The sequence below is a fragment of the Oncorhynchus tshawytscha genome, linkage group LG03 (genome assembly GCF_018296145.1).
Source record: "Oncorhynchus tshawytscha isolate Ot180627B linkage group LG03, Otsh_v2.0, whole genome shotgun sequence".
Classification (NCBI taxonomy): domain Eukaryota; kingdom Metazoa; phylum Chordata; class Actinopteri; order Salmoniformes; family Salmonidae; genus Oncorhynchus; species Oncorhynchus tshawytscha.
The window spans coordinates 19,342,217-19,356,777 of NC_056431.1; positions in this window are offsets into that span (position 1 = coordinate 19,342,217).

The window sequence follows — 14,561 nt, forward strand, 5'->3', positions numbered from 1 at the left end:
TCACTGTGTTCAGTGGTGCCCCCCTCTTATTTTACCCCTCCCTCTCTCCTATTTCGCTCTCTCCCTCCTGCTCACTGTTCTTGCTCCTTAGGGATTCCCTTAACAAGTGGTGGAAAAAGTACCTAATTGTCATACTTGAGTACTATTTAAATAGTAAAGTAAAGATACCCCCCAAAAAACAACTTAAGTAGTACTTTAAAGTATTCTTATATAAGTACTTTACACCATTGCCCCTAACAAACAACAAGCTTGTTCCAAATGAAATATTTACCTCAAACTCTTATACTGGACTATACTAACAAGCAGCAAATAGCCAACTCTTTGACTGGACTGCATCTGTGCCTGAACCATAAAGGACTAAAAAAACCTAGTCCTAAGAAGCCACTGGGTTTGCTTCAATTCATTTTGGTACACACACACAAAGCACATAACCCAAAGGATTTTATGGTTAACAATGGCGATACTTATTAGTATTGTGGCAAGGAAATCAAACACAAAGCGGATTTTACTTCTTTAGGAAAACAGCACTAATTTTGGAAACAAACATTATGTCATCCAGAATCACATTTATTTATTTTCCAAACTATATTTTACATATATCAGGTTTTAAAGGACCAAAGACTTGTCTGCTTCGTGCTCTCATTTTTGCATTTGAAAAAATATTATGATACCGGTATCCTCACAGCCGCAAACAATTAGAGATCGGACTTCATTTCAGGGTTTGGATGAAGGCAGTTTCTTGATGTAAAACCAACACACAAAGTGGGTCCGCTGAAACCCAGGGCCAGGAGTGAATGCTCCAACTCTCTGAGGCACTCCTCCAGTCAACAGGCAGGATGCAACTTTACGAGACATAACAGGAAACAAAAGGCATGTTAACTCTGCAGTCAGCCCTTTCTTTTTCATCCTCTTTCACTATTTCTTTCCATGCCCCTATAGCATTCCAAGAGGGCAGCAAAAAACCCAAGGCACTCTGTTGAGCAATTTTTATTTTTATTTATTTATTTTACAAATGAATGCTGTGGCACTACATACAAGAATGAGGGTTAAGAATTTTGCCCTGAACAATTAATGGAAGAGGGGACTTGATGGGTTTACAGGCAAGTATTCAGAACATCCCCTACAGTAACATTCCTGTTTCAAAATCAAAGAAACATAAAATGACTTCCTTTCCTCATCTCGTTTCCTTCATGGCCTCTCATTTAAGGGCTTGAGTAAATGCTGCAATAATTCTCATATCACAGCATAATCATACAGAGACAATCTTTGGCTGGGTATGGTACATTTACAGTTACTTTCATATCACAGTTGCTATGACCAGCAGGTATACTGTACTCACACCACACCTGCTCTTGCTTTGTCCTGGTATCATTCTTAAAACGCTCTGTCAGACACTGGCCACCGTGTCAACTCTTTCAACAAAATGAACAGCCTTTGCACTATGGAGAATACAGCATGAACAATGGGCTATTAAGTCATCAAATCGTTAATAAGCCACCTGTACAGAATGCTGGGAAATCTACTGTACATGTTGTTCGTATCTTCTAAGGCCACAGTAAAACTGCAAATAGCAATCACATAGTATGGAATATTCACCCGAATCATGATTACAGTATCATTTGATGTTACCCTTAACAGTAGTATCACTTGTTACATTTCTCACTGCAAGGCATATCCTGCATGGCATATCCTAGTCTATTTCATAATTCCACCTAGGTTTATTTTGTTAGCTTGAAAAATGAACAAACAGCTATAGAGAATCATTTTTTTGACATGCAGTTGAAACAGGTTGCTGTAGGCTGTTTGCTTTGGTGTAGCCCATCTATCTGCCTCAGTTTATTGAGTGTGAATTGTGAATGTACTATTGAGCAACCAAAGCTGCAAACATATCCATCTCGCAAACCTTTTTAATCAAATGTGGTTTTGTGACCCAGATCAATCTCTACAAAGTTTTTTTTAAATAATGTAACTTATTAAATATACATTAGCCTACATTGTATTAAAGTTCAGTGTATGCTAGGGTGGTTTATACTGCATGGTGTATGAATGGCTTTTGATGCATTGTCCGACTAGTATTAACTGTAAATCCTTTACCCTCGGGGGAAGAATGGCAGGCTTCACTTCAGATGCTCTACTGCTCCTGATTTACAAAATGTATCAGCAGAGTACAGTAGGACTACATTGGCAGACGATGTGCTAACTTTGTCTTGTGCGGCATCCTCCCTTTGGGTGGGTCCAAAAGATACAGGACCACAAGGGACAAAGGATCAAGGCCCAAGGTCCCATTGAGCATAATTAGGAACATGATGTGATTGTGAAGTGTCCCATAGGAACAGACAAAGAGGGTATAGGGCTCAAAAGGGAAAAGAGCTCCAATGTGCCCCCTCCTAATCCTAACCACTTGTTTATAAAGCTGACTGAATATCTAGCCAGTGACTACTGAGGCTGATGATGATGAGCAGGTCCAAATATGGGTCGGGAATGTAATATAATTCATCATTCCATTCGTTTGGAATTAACATGTTGGTAGGTAGTACTTGACGTTTGAGACACACGTGGCCGCGCCCCTTCCTGCCTTCTGTTATCCATCCAGTCCAGACAATTATTCCTCCTTCAGTTAACACAGGCAGAAACAAAGGAATATAGGCGCCACCCACCGGCCAACTGTTAATGAGAACGCTGACTGACGTGAAGTGCAGGAATTACATTTGAGGAAACATATTATAGAAAGAAACTTGACGGAGCAATGCTGATTGAAAACAGCAAACCATTTCACCTGAAAATAAGTGGTAACCTATATATTTGCGGATAAACAAACTCACCTCAGACATATGGCCATATTGGCTTCTTTGATAAAACTTACCAAAACCAGGTGAGGACTTTCTGGTTTGTTTACAGATTAAAGAAAGCCACTTCAAAATCCTACGCATTTGTCATCCGGATGTTAAATTTAAGTAGCCTACAATTAGTTTGAAACACTGATGTAATCTACATGGCATATAATGTTACAGCCATCTGCAAATTTGATTAATTACATTGCTGCGCCCGCCAACGTCTTCTTCTTTGGTATCATGGCGTTCGCTCATTTTGTTTGAGCATGCCGCCACCTACTGTGCGGTAGTGTGTTGTCAGTTATATTAATTTTGTGACACAAAAATAAAAAAGGAACGGGGAAAGGGGAAAAAAATGGCACCACTAACCGTACACCTAGATACAGGTGTATAGAACTGAGGAAGCTTTTTAATTTTGAGAATACACGGGAAAATGAATCAATTACATTCAATTACCACAAAAAAATCCATGAAAAATTATAGAATGACAAACCAAATAGAGCCCCACAGTGGTGGTGTCATAATACCCATCGAATCTTGCGTTAAAAAGGGAAATAGTTCCAATCATTTTTTCAGCGTAAATTTTTCCCATGGGGAATTTTAGAAACACTTCAAATAAGGGCTGTGTGTTGTGTAGGCTTTCCCTGTTGTGAACTTTTGATAACCATGTAAATCTCTCTCAGACAAGGTGATGTTTACCAATATTTTAAGCTCTATTTACTCTCATATTTTAAAATCCTAATTCCAGGTGCATCCTGTTTCCAGGATGCACCTTAGCCTCATAGTGAAGAGTCTGAATACTTATGTAAATCAGGTATTTTTAATACATTTGCTAAAACATTTTAAAAAGTGTTTTCGCTTTGTCATTATGGGGTATTGTGTGTAGATTGATAAGAAAAACATTTTTAAAATCCATTTTAGAATAAGACTGTAACATAACAAAATGTGGAAAAAGGGAAGGGGTACATCATGCAAGACTACAAAAATGTGCATGGTTATCAAATGGCTGAAAAACATCCCCACAGCATGATGCTGCCACCACCTTGATTCACCGTAGGGATGGTGCCAGGTTCCCTCCAGACTTATTGCTTGACATTCAGGCCAAAGAATCTTGTTTCTCATGGCTTGAGAGTCCTTTAGGTGCCTTTTGGCAAACTCCAAGTGGGCTGTCATGTGCCTTTTACTGAGTGGCTTCCGTCTGGCCACTCTACCAAAAGGCCTGATTGGTGGAGTGATGCAGAGATGGTTGTCCTTCTGGAAGGTTCTCCCATCTCCACAGAGGAACTCTGGAGCTCTCTGACCAAGGCCCTTCTCCCATGATTGCTCAGTTTGGCCAGGCAGCCACCTCTAGGAAGAACCTTGGTGGTTCTAAACTTCTTCCATTTAAGAATTATGGAGGCCACTGTGTTCTTTGGGACCTTCAATGCTGCAGACATTGTTTGGTACCCTTCCCCAGATCTGTGCCTTGACACAATCCTGTCTCGGAGCTCTACGGACAATTCCTTCAACCTCATGGCTTGGTTTTTGCTCTGACATGTGGGACCTTATATAGACAGGTGTGTGCACCTTTCCAAATCATGTGAAATTCATTGAATTTACCACAGGTGGACTCCAATTAATTTGTTGAAACATCTCAAGTATAATCAATGGAAACAGGATGCACCTGAGCTCAATTTTGAGTCTCATAGTAAAGGGTCTGAAGACTTATGTAAATCAGGTATTTCTGTTTGTTATTTTTAATACATTTGCGAAAACTTTTTAAAAAACTGTTTTCGCTTTGTCATTATGGGGTATTCTGTGTAGATTGATTAGAAAAACATATTTTAAATCCATTTTAGAATAAGGCTGTAATGAAACAACATATGGAAAAAGGGAAGGAGTCTGAATACTTTCTGAATGCGCTGTAAATATGTAGGCTACAGCAGCGTAGAGGTAGGTAGTGTAAATTATGGTTTCTTCCCTGTCTTCTCTCTGGCGTTGGTGAGAATGATGAAGAACTGTAGGCTACACGTGTGCACTGCGAAGGCCCGTTGGAGGCTTGAAAACTTTGGCCAATCAGAACGTTGAAAAAAAAAAAAAATTCACCTTGATGTTCATACAACTCCACGACCCCCTCTTGCGCAGTGGAACCCAGAACAACCTGGTTACGGCGACACCATTCTGCTGAGGACACCTGAACCAGAGTCGCTACCACAAATCACAAGAGCCTGACCCTCTCTGGAAGTTCCTTTAGCCCTGCTAGGGATATTTAGCCTATATTGGCTATTGGTTGAGACATAGGGCCCGTTATAGCTTGGTATGTCAGGTTGGGAAATTGAAAATTTGAATCAGGCCAAGTTGGAGGTAATAATGCATTTAGATTATATTTAATTGAGATGCATGACTAGGCTACAACACACCAAAAAATGGATTTTTAAAACGTATTGCCTGCAATTTATGTTCACTACTTTATGTTCACTATTTATGTTCACTGCTTGGTCAATTTATTTGATGATTAAATATATGCAAATACATTCTATTTGATTGATAGTTCACCTCTGTTTTCTTTTATTCTATATTAGGGTATATTGTAACCATGTGTTCAAGCTAATTAAATCAAAGTTAATTTAGCGCTGTCCCTTTAGAACTACCAAGGGCGCTCCAATTGTTTAAAATAACACTCATCACGATCTGTTGGCTATATTTAATAGTCCTACTCATCACTTATTATATTATTACAAGTGGAAGATTATCACTTCTCACAATGGTGCTCATTTAGTAAAGTTAGTTCAAAGCTGAATCAATGTCTCACAAGATCACATGACAGAACCGAATATAACAGCATATCATGTCTACCGTTGCAACAATAACACCTGCTAATTTCTAACTAGATTTTTAGGATGGTTAGATAAAGCTGAATAGTATAACACCAAAAAATCTCAAAAGACAAACCTCAACACAGCCACAAGGAATAATATATGCTTTCATTGAAACAAAATACAAGAAAGGCTAATAGTTTGATGACACCATCTGCTCTAATTCGCTCACAAAACAGTAATTCAAGAAGATTGAAATGCATAGGCTATTCCCATGAAACTGATTGAGATCAATCAAATGATTGACGTGCAGATGCAGTTTCACCAGTAAAATGTGAAGAATAATCATCTAACTGATCCTACACCAGGCCAATGGCCCGGGAGGACGGGACTCTTACGTTCAACAAACCTTGCAACTCTTCTGCAGTAAAACCTTGTGCACCCAATGACTTCTCTGCAGGTGCCACCACAACAACTATTTTCTGCGATTTATGTTCCATTTCTGCGGCATAGTTGATAACCATGGCAATGAACTCTAAGAACCAAACCTTACTGAAGCACAAATTCATATCACTCTGTATTGACCCTAGGCCTACTTCTCACCCTTGACCTATCATCCCCTTCTCTTTTCACTGTCTCAGCATACAGCGCTTTCTGTTCTACTCTAACCCTGGCAACCTCAACCTGTCTCTCTCGCACCGGGTACTTCTGATCCCTAGCAACATGGGCACCCCGACAATTGGCACACACAGTTTTTTACACCGATACTACACATTCCTTTGTCCCATGCCCTCCTACACACTTCTCACATCTTGGATTCTCCCTCCTACACACTGCTGCAACATAATCATAAGTTTGGCATCTCTAACACCTTAATGTGTTTGGCACAAAAGCTCTCACTGGATAACTGCATAATCTTTACATGACTTGACCAGGTCTGCTTCAAAACTCAAAAGGACAGACAATGTAATGTCTTCTCAGTTTCACCTCATTTGCCACAGGGACTGCGTAGCACCAAACGGCGGGTTTCACAGAAGCAGGGAACTTTCCATTTCAGTTGCCTAATCTCAACATTTAATGCCACTCCAGTCAAAGGTGCCCTGCTCCGGAGAGCAAAGTCACAGGTCTTGTCCCTAGTCATTTGATGTGAAGCGTCTGCTTCCTCTGAACGGAAGAGACACAGAAAGTTATCACAAGTCCACTTCGAGCTACCTTCTGTCATGCCTGCTCCCGTTCCTCCACTCTGGCGCTCGAGGGCACCAGGCGGTCCGTCATTATGCACACCTATCACCATCGTTACACGCATCAGCGCTTCATGGACTCTATTACTTTATTGATTGCCTCTCCTATATGTCACTTCCTCAGTTTCTTCCCCATGTCTACATTAATGTCATTTTGTTTCCCCTGTCCAGCCCCTGTTTTTGTTTTGTTATATGTCCGTTTATCCATTTAATCTTCACTCCCTGTACTTGCTTCTTGTCTCCCAGTGTCTGTCCTCACAGAATGCAGACACCAATATTGGAAGGATCAGCAAGTTTCTTTGCTTTTTTGTTGGGGTTTGGTGACGTCGGGTCCGGGTGCTGAAGGGACCGGGGGTGCCTCAGCTGGCTCATTTTGCTGGTTTTGTTTCGTTATATGTCCGTTTATCCATTAAATCTTCACTCCCTGTACTTGCTTCTCGTCTCCCAGAGTCTGTCCTCACACCTTCACCTATTTAACAGTACCCAACTTCTTTTCTACCCAGCCTAAGACTACATGTAGATCAGCCAAAAGGCAGGGATCCACTTTCTCCAAAAACTTCACTCCCATTGTGCCCGAATCATCCTTTGCATGTCCATCGGGGTGAGGCTCGGACTCAGGGGTCTTCACTATACCTGCCATCCCAGGTAATTCATCCCCACTGTAGTCAGGTAACATTTCTGTGCCATCAGAGACAGTGGAATATGGTTTGTACTTGGTACCATTCTTCCTCATCACACATCTTCACACTGTACTTGGCCCTTCTTCCTTGCTGTCCATAACCACGTCTATCTGTTCACCTCACTTTTGCTTGTGTCTTGATCCGTTGTATTGCTTGCAGAGCACGCAATGATGGCGTTTCTCCAAAACCCAACTTCTGTTCCTTGGCCCAATTAACAAGTCTGGCTATCTCTGGCGCGCCCGCCACCTGGCGACCATTGCTGTAATTAATGCTGGTGTGTGCAGGAAACGTTCCCCTAGGATACGTGAAGTGGCAGGTGGGAGGTTGCATAAAAAATACTTAACTATTTTCATTAAATATGAAATATTCCAATTCAAGAGGTAAGCACCCTTACTGAATTGTCGATATTTTCACAGTAGAACAGTTTGTTTTGAATAGAAAATGGGGCTAAATATGAGGCAAATTATCTGTAGGCGAGCTCTATTTGTTTCTTAGTTTAAGTTGACACTTTTCTTAAATGATCAGCCAACGTCTGGGCTGGGCCCGGTTTCTGAAGAGCATCTTAAGGCTAAGTTCATCGTTAGAACCATAATATCCTATGGTTCTAAGATGAATTTAGCCTTAAGATGCCCATCTACCATGGGTTAGAAGACATTTTCACTTTTTCCCATTGCACTGATCAATTTGCATACAGTATAACATCAGATTTCTGTCATCAGATTTCCATAAAATGCAATAATTGAAATCTATCCATAATGTTGTTTGTTACAAGGGTCTGGATTTAATATACCTATTCTAATTGCTAGAAAATAATGACTATGCTCATAGAATTTAAATAAAAAATGTGTAAATACAGAATCTGCATTAACATTGATACTGGGGGCTACACTGACTACTTTATTACCTACATTTATCTGTGGTTCTCTTTTGTTTTCAAAACGGGTTGCCAAACAACCTATGGGAACGCCACACGATGTGTCATATGTGTAGGGTCACAAAGCCAAGCCTTGGCACACATATCCATGGTCTCACATCACCTCTGAGTTGGGACTCAATTAACTTGAAAAATAGTTATCTGGTCCCCACTCAATGTGCACATTCTGGGCTTGACATTGGACAACCAAATCATGCGAGCAACACTCTCCAGAAAGAGTGGTATCTTTGACAAATTGTCTTTCGACATTCAAACTGAGAAAACAGGTGACAGCGCTAGAGACCCAGAGACTCCTAGGACACCTAGCTGCTGCAGTCCATTTTGTACCATTAGGCTTGCTCCACATGCGGCCAATACAGCGCTGGTATAACAGAAGGGACAAACACAAAAAGATGACCATTTCAATTAGTTGCTGGAGAGAAATACAGTGGTGACCCCTAGCACTTCAAACTCCCAGTGGAGTTCTCCTAGCCACAGTTCACAACCAGGTGTGACGAAGACGCAGGAAGTCAGGAAGCAGGTGCAGTCGGTGAGTTTCATCAGAATGAACATAGAGCGAATACAAAAACAGGAGTAGCATCTGAAGATGAAAACAGAAACAATACTGCCTGATGGGTGATACATCAGAGTGCTAGATAAAGGGGAAGTAATAAGGGTAGTGATGAAGTCCAGGTGTGCCTAATGATGGGGCACAGGTGTGCGTAATGATGAGTTGCCAGGACCGGTAGTTAGTATACCAGCGATGTCACAAGCCGGAGCAGGAGTAGATGTGAAACCCGGGTGACTTTGACCCCAGATGCCTTCCTACAGGGATGGGGAGCGGTCTTGAACCAGTCAGTGGTCCATGGTCAGCACCATGGACAATGGCTACGTAAACGTACTGGAGCGCCAGGAGGTTCACCTTGTACTCTGGCACTTCCTCCCAGTACTGAGAGGACAACATGTACTGATAAGGACATGGCACACCCTGTCAACCCAGATAAGTGAGCGTACTGTGAACCTTGTACTTATCAACCATCAGTGAGATGGACGTAAATAGTGACCTTCCACTCTTGATGCTGTTGCACCCAATTGAAGCCTCATGTTGTAGGTTCTAGCTTTCAGCTTGCTTGTATATACAGTTGTACGCCACAGTTGAAATGTTGTGTTACCCTGTTGAGTAATTATATTATGTTGCATCCTGTGGTGGAAATAAGGACATCCCAGGGACTCATCTGGAATAAGTTAAATGGTGAGTTATCCCACTCTGTTGTTTGAAAGACAGCCTTTCCCATGGGTTGTTTGGTGACCAGTTACGAAAATGAAAGAAAACGTTGGATTATGGATGTAACCTTGGTTCTCTGAGTAGAGTAATGGGTCGCCAAGCTTTCATGTCATTCCTCCACCTCCGTGGAGTTCAAGTGAATTAATAGACAGTAGGTCATGCCACACCGCCTTTTATAGTGACAGGTCATGTAGGTACATGCTATTAAGTATCATCACGGGAAGGGGAAGGAGTTCCCATAAGTAATTTGGCGGCCCCTTACTCTACTCAGAGAACCATGGTCTGTAACCCAACGTTCTATGTATGTACACTGCTTTGTTAAGCATTATGACTTTGTTCACCTAGAATAAACACACAAAAAGACCAGAAAAAGTACAAGAGATTAAAGTAACTGTCAGTGGTGTAAAGTACTTAAGTAAAAATACTTTAAAGTACCATTTAAGTAGTTTTTTGGGGTATCTGTACTTCACTATTTATATTTTTGACTACTTTTACTTTTACTTCACTACATTCCTTAAGAAATATTGTACTTTTTAAGAAATATTGTACTTTATATCCCGTACATTTTCCTTGACACCCAAAAGTACTTGTTACATTTTGAATGCTTAGCAGGACAGGAAAATAGTCCAATTCACGCACTTATCTACCAAACATCCCATGTCATCCCTACTGCCTCTGATCTAGCGGACTCACTAAACCAACATGCTTTGTTTGTAGATTATGTCTGTGTCACGCCCTGATCTGTTTCACCTGTCTTTGTGCTTGTCTCCATCCCCCTCCAGGTGTCGCCCATCTTCCCCATTATCCCCTGTGTACTTATACCTGTGTTTTCTGTTTGTCTGTTGCCAGTTTGTCTTGTTTGTCAAGCTTACCAGCATTTGTCCTGTCAGCGCCTGTCTTTTCCCAGCCTCTCCTTTTCCCGTCCTCCTGGTTATTGACTCTGCCCGTCCCTGAGCCTGCCTGCCGTCCTGTACCTTTGCTCCTACTCTGGATTATCGACCCCTGCCTATCTTGACCTGTCGTTTGCCTGCCCCTGTGGTTATTATAAACATTGTTACTTCACACATTCTACACTCGGGTCTTACCTTGATCCCTGATGGTCTGAGTGTTGGAGTGTGACCCACGCTTTCCGTAAATTAAAAAAACAAGATAATGGTGCCATCTGGTTTGCTTAATTTAAGGAATTTGAAATGATTTATACTTTAAGTATATTTTAAACCAAATACTTTTACTCAAGTAGAATTTTACTGGGTGACTTTTACTTTTACTTTAGTCATTTTCTATTAAATGATCTTTTACTCAAGTATGACAGTTGGGTACTTTTTCCACCACTGGTAACTGTCTAGGGAAAGTCTAAGTTTTAAAAGTTTATATTCTGTTAACATATCCCAAATAATGGAGAAAAAAAACACTTGTATCTCAAACAGACCACTTCAAAAAATGCTTTCTAGTTCCCCATAGAGGATGATGAGCTGGCCAATCAGCGGTCTACTATCATTAATATTTTGAATGATCGGTATACGCCCACACCATTCTGTTGGGGTACTCCCAAAAAGTTCCCAATCTAATCCAACTGTATTTGTCACAAGCGCCGAATACAACGGGTGTAGACTTTACTGTGAAAGGCTTATTTAAGAGTCCTTTCCCAACAATGCAGCGTTAAAAAGTACGAAAAAATGTATAAATAATAATGAACTAAAAATGTAATAAAACAAGAAATAGTAACACAATAAAATAACGAGGCTATATAACAGTACCGAGTCAATGTGCAGGGGTATGAGGTAATTAAGGTAATATGTACATATAGGTAGGGATAAAAGTGACTAGGCAATCAGGATATATAATAAACAGAGTAGCAGCAGCGCATGTGAAGTGTGTGTGTTTGGCATGTGTGTTGGAGTGGTGCCATATGTAGTGTGTATGGGTATAGTCTAGTGAGTGTGCGTAGAGCCAGTGGAATTTTTTTTAAATTAAAAAACACAGAAAAGCTGTTTTTTAACATACTTCATTACCATTTTTTTTTAAAGGAAAACTATTTTACACATAGTAATTAATTATAGGCCATATTTGATAGAAATCTAGAAACACTGGACAGTTACTTTAAGGCTGAAGCTTGACTTCAGTATCTTATGGGTGATATCATCAGAGTAGGAAACATGAGGTGAGGTGAACCGTACTCATCACTAGGTGTGTCACTACCTGCTGAGCATCGATGTGATCAGTTTGCTCAGAGAGAGAGAGGGGGGGGGGGGGGTGACCTAATACCCGAGAAAAGCGATGAAGTCATAGCCACCTGACTCATTATTCCCAGCTGAGACTAGCTTTGTGTGTGTGTGTGTGTTCGTGTGCACAAGAGAGAAAGTGAGTGAGTGTATGCCTGTCCAGGGAGTTGTTGGGGGGGATCATGCCTTTAATAGTGAAAGAGGGTGTTGAATAAACCTTGGTGTGGATATGTTTGTCACACCAATCCTACCACTCTCCTGTTAAACACATTCCCTCACATACAGTAAATGGAGCTTGCCTTGTAGTGAGAGAAACACATTAACAGCCTCACTTACAGAGAAGTTTTATGGGGCTGTATTTATGGATTGCCGTTCATTGAGAAAATGCTGCCGTTTCATTGACAACTTCTACCGTGTTCAGTGAACAAACACAATCAATTGGAGAAAGTCAGAGACAAATAAAACCAGCAAAGACCTGGTTTAAGTGAATAACATGTGTCATGTTTGTCTGAGTCAAGCTAACTGATTATGGTTTATGTGAAATAATCTGCAATATTAAACTGATCCTCTTACCGAGGATTCTATTGCCGTCTTGTCTGTGCAAAGCTGTTGCAACGCAGGGCGTTTTAGGCTATAGTCGGCTTAGAATGAGATATTAGTGCAAGATATGACATGGTGACATCATATGCAGGACGTGTTACGTCATCCACAAGTGCTGGTTCACTGTATGACATCAGCATGAGGCGCCAGGGCCAACATCTCCATTGTGCTCATAGCATCATTCAGGCGACAGCAGGCGAACCAAACATGTCATGAAAGGACATCTGGACATGAAAGTCAAAGGGATGCCCCTTGGGGGTTTCTTAAAGACGTCTTTACACTCCATTAAGTCCACTTTGAAAGACAGACACTGTCCATAGGTGGATACGGTGTTTGCATGGGTTGTTGGACAAAGAGATTGGTGTCTGTCTCTGTGGCACAGTAAACCAAAGCACCTCCCCACAGATGCAGCTTCCCTTTCAGAGGGTGCAGAAGGGAGACAGGCCTAATCAAACAGCCAGATGGTCAAGATTCTTGAGAGTTTTTTATGTGGGCATGTAACATGACCTCAGTACTCTGGGTTTTATCAAGCATCCTCCATACACGCGCAGCTGATGAGTTTGTACACTCAAACTACTAGGTAATAACGTCTGGATGTAAACCAGGCCTGCTGTGTTTGAACTTTTAGCAGCATACTGAGTGAAACTTGTATTGGGGGTGTGGTCAGATCCGGGTCTCTAAATGTAGGTTTACAGAGAGAAATAAAGTAAAGAACACAGTATCATCACAAACAGGCCCATAACCCAGACAGACTGGGATGGGGGGAGGGATTATCCCTGATCAGTCCTCATTATTGATTGGGCCTTGGGCTCCCTGCAGACCCCATTAATGGAGGCAGATGACCTCTTGGACAACACTGGCTCTGTGTGTCACTGAGAAGCTGTCCCTTCTCCAGTGTCTGCCCCAGAGCCTCTCCCTCCATCCTCACACTCTCCCCAGTTCTCAAGCCTCTCCGCTGGGTTAGGGGATACATACCCCCCAGTCCTTTATTCATCCCCAGCAATCAGGCTGTTGGTGCTGTTGTTGTCATAGTTGCATTGGGGTTAGGTGGACTAATACAGAGTTTTGAAAGCCTGTATTCCTTTGTACATATTAGTTCCCCTCTCCTCATGGGCCAGCCTTGGGAGAGTTTAGACTCTCTACTATGATTATGCACAGGTACACCTGAACTGACCTTTGTTGTGACAATGTCTTTCAACACATGACATAGCCTACTCATTTGTAGTGACTCAGTCAGTGTCTCATGTGAACAGAAGAGAAAGTTTGGGGATTTCAATCAAATGTCTTTACAAGGGATTAATTTAACTATTTACTAATTACAGAGATTATGGATGAAAAAATGTGCTAATCTGCAGACTCTGGCACATTTACAGTACATTGATGTGAACACTGAAATGTTTACTGATACATGCAAACTGTCTCTGCTAAATAAATGGCATATAACTATATAATTAAATTATTCAACAATTATTCATTCAGTAATTGTTTCTCAGTTTCAAACATACTCAGATTGTAATGGTTGTAAAAACAATTATGGCATAAACATCATCATGGTTATAAATGAGTGTTTTTATCAATGTATTAGGCTAAACATTCATTATGAACACGTATTCCTGCTCTATTACCACATTATTAGGTATAGTTATTGTATAGGGATTTGTGCCCAAGAAATGAGTGGCAGACTGTCTTGATCACATACCCAGTCTGTCACATCCCAAACGAAGGAGAGTTGTTGTTGTTATCAGTAGTGTAATGCATGACAAGGCCACATACAGTATATGGTGACAAGTGATTAATTGAACTCACTCAGTGGGGTTCAAGTCCTCAGATAATCTGTCAGTCCAGCCAAACCATATCCCCCCATGAGAATACAAAGAGACCATCAAATCGTCCGATGATATTCATAAACGGTTAGGCTAACTATAGTTTTGTCAGTGCTGAACATATCACCCATTTGAGGGTGGCTTTTGTGACAAACGTCAAGGTTTCCACAG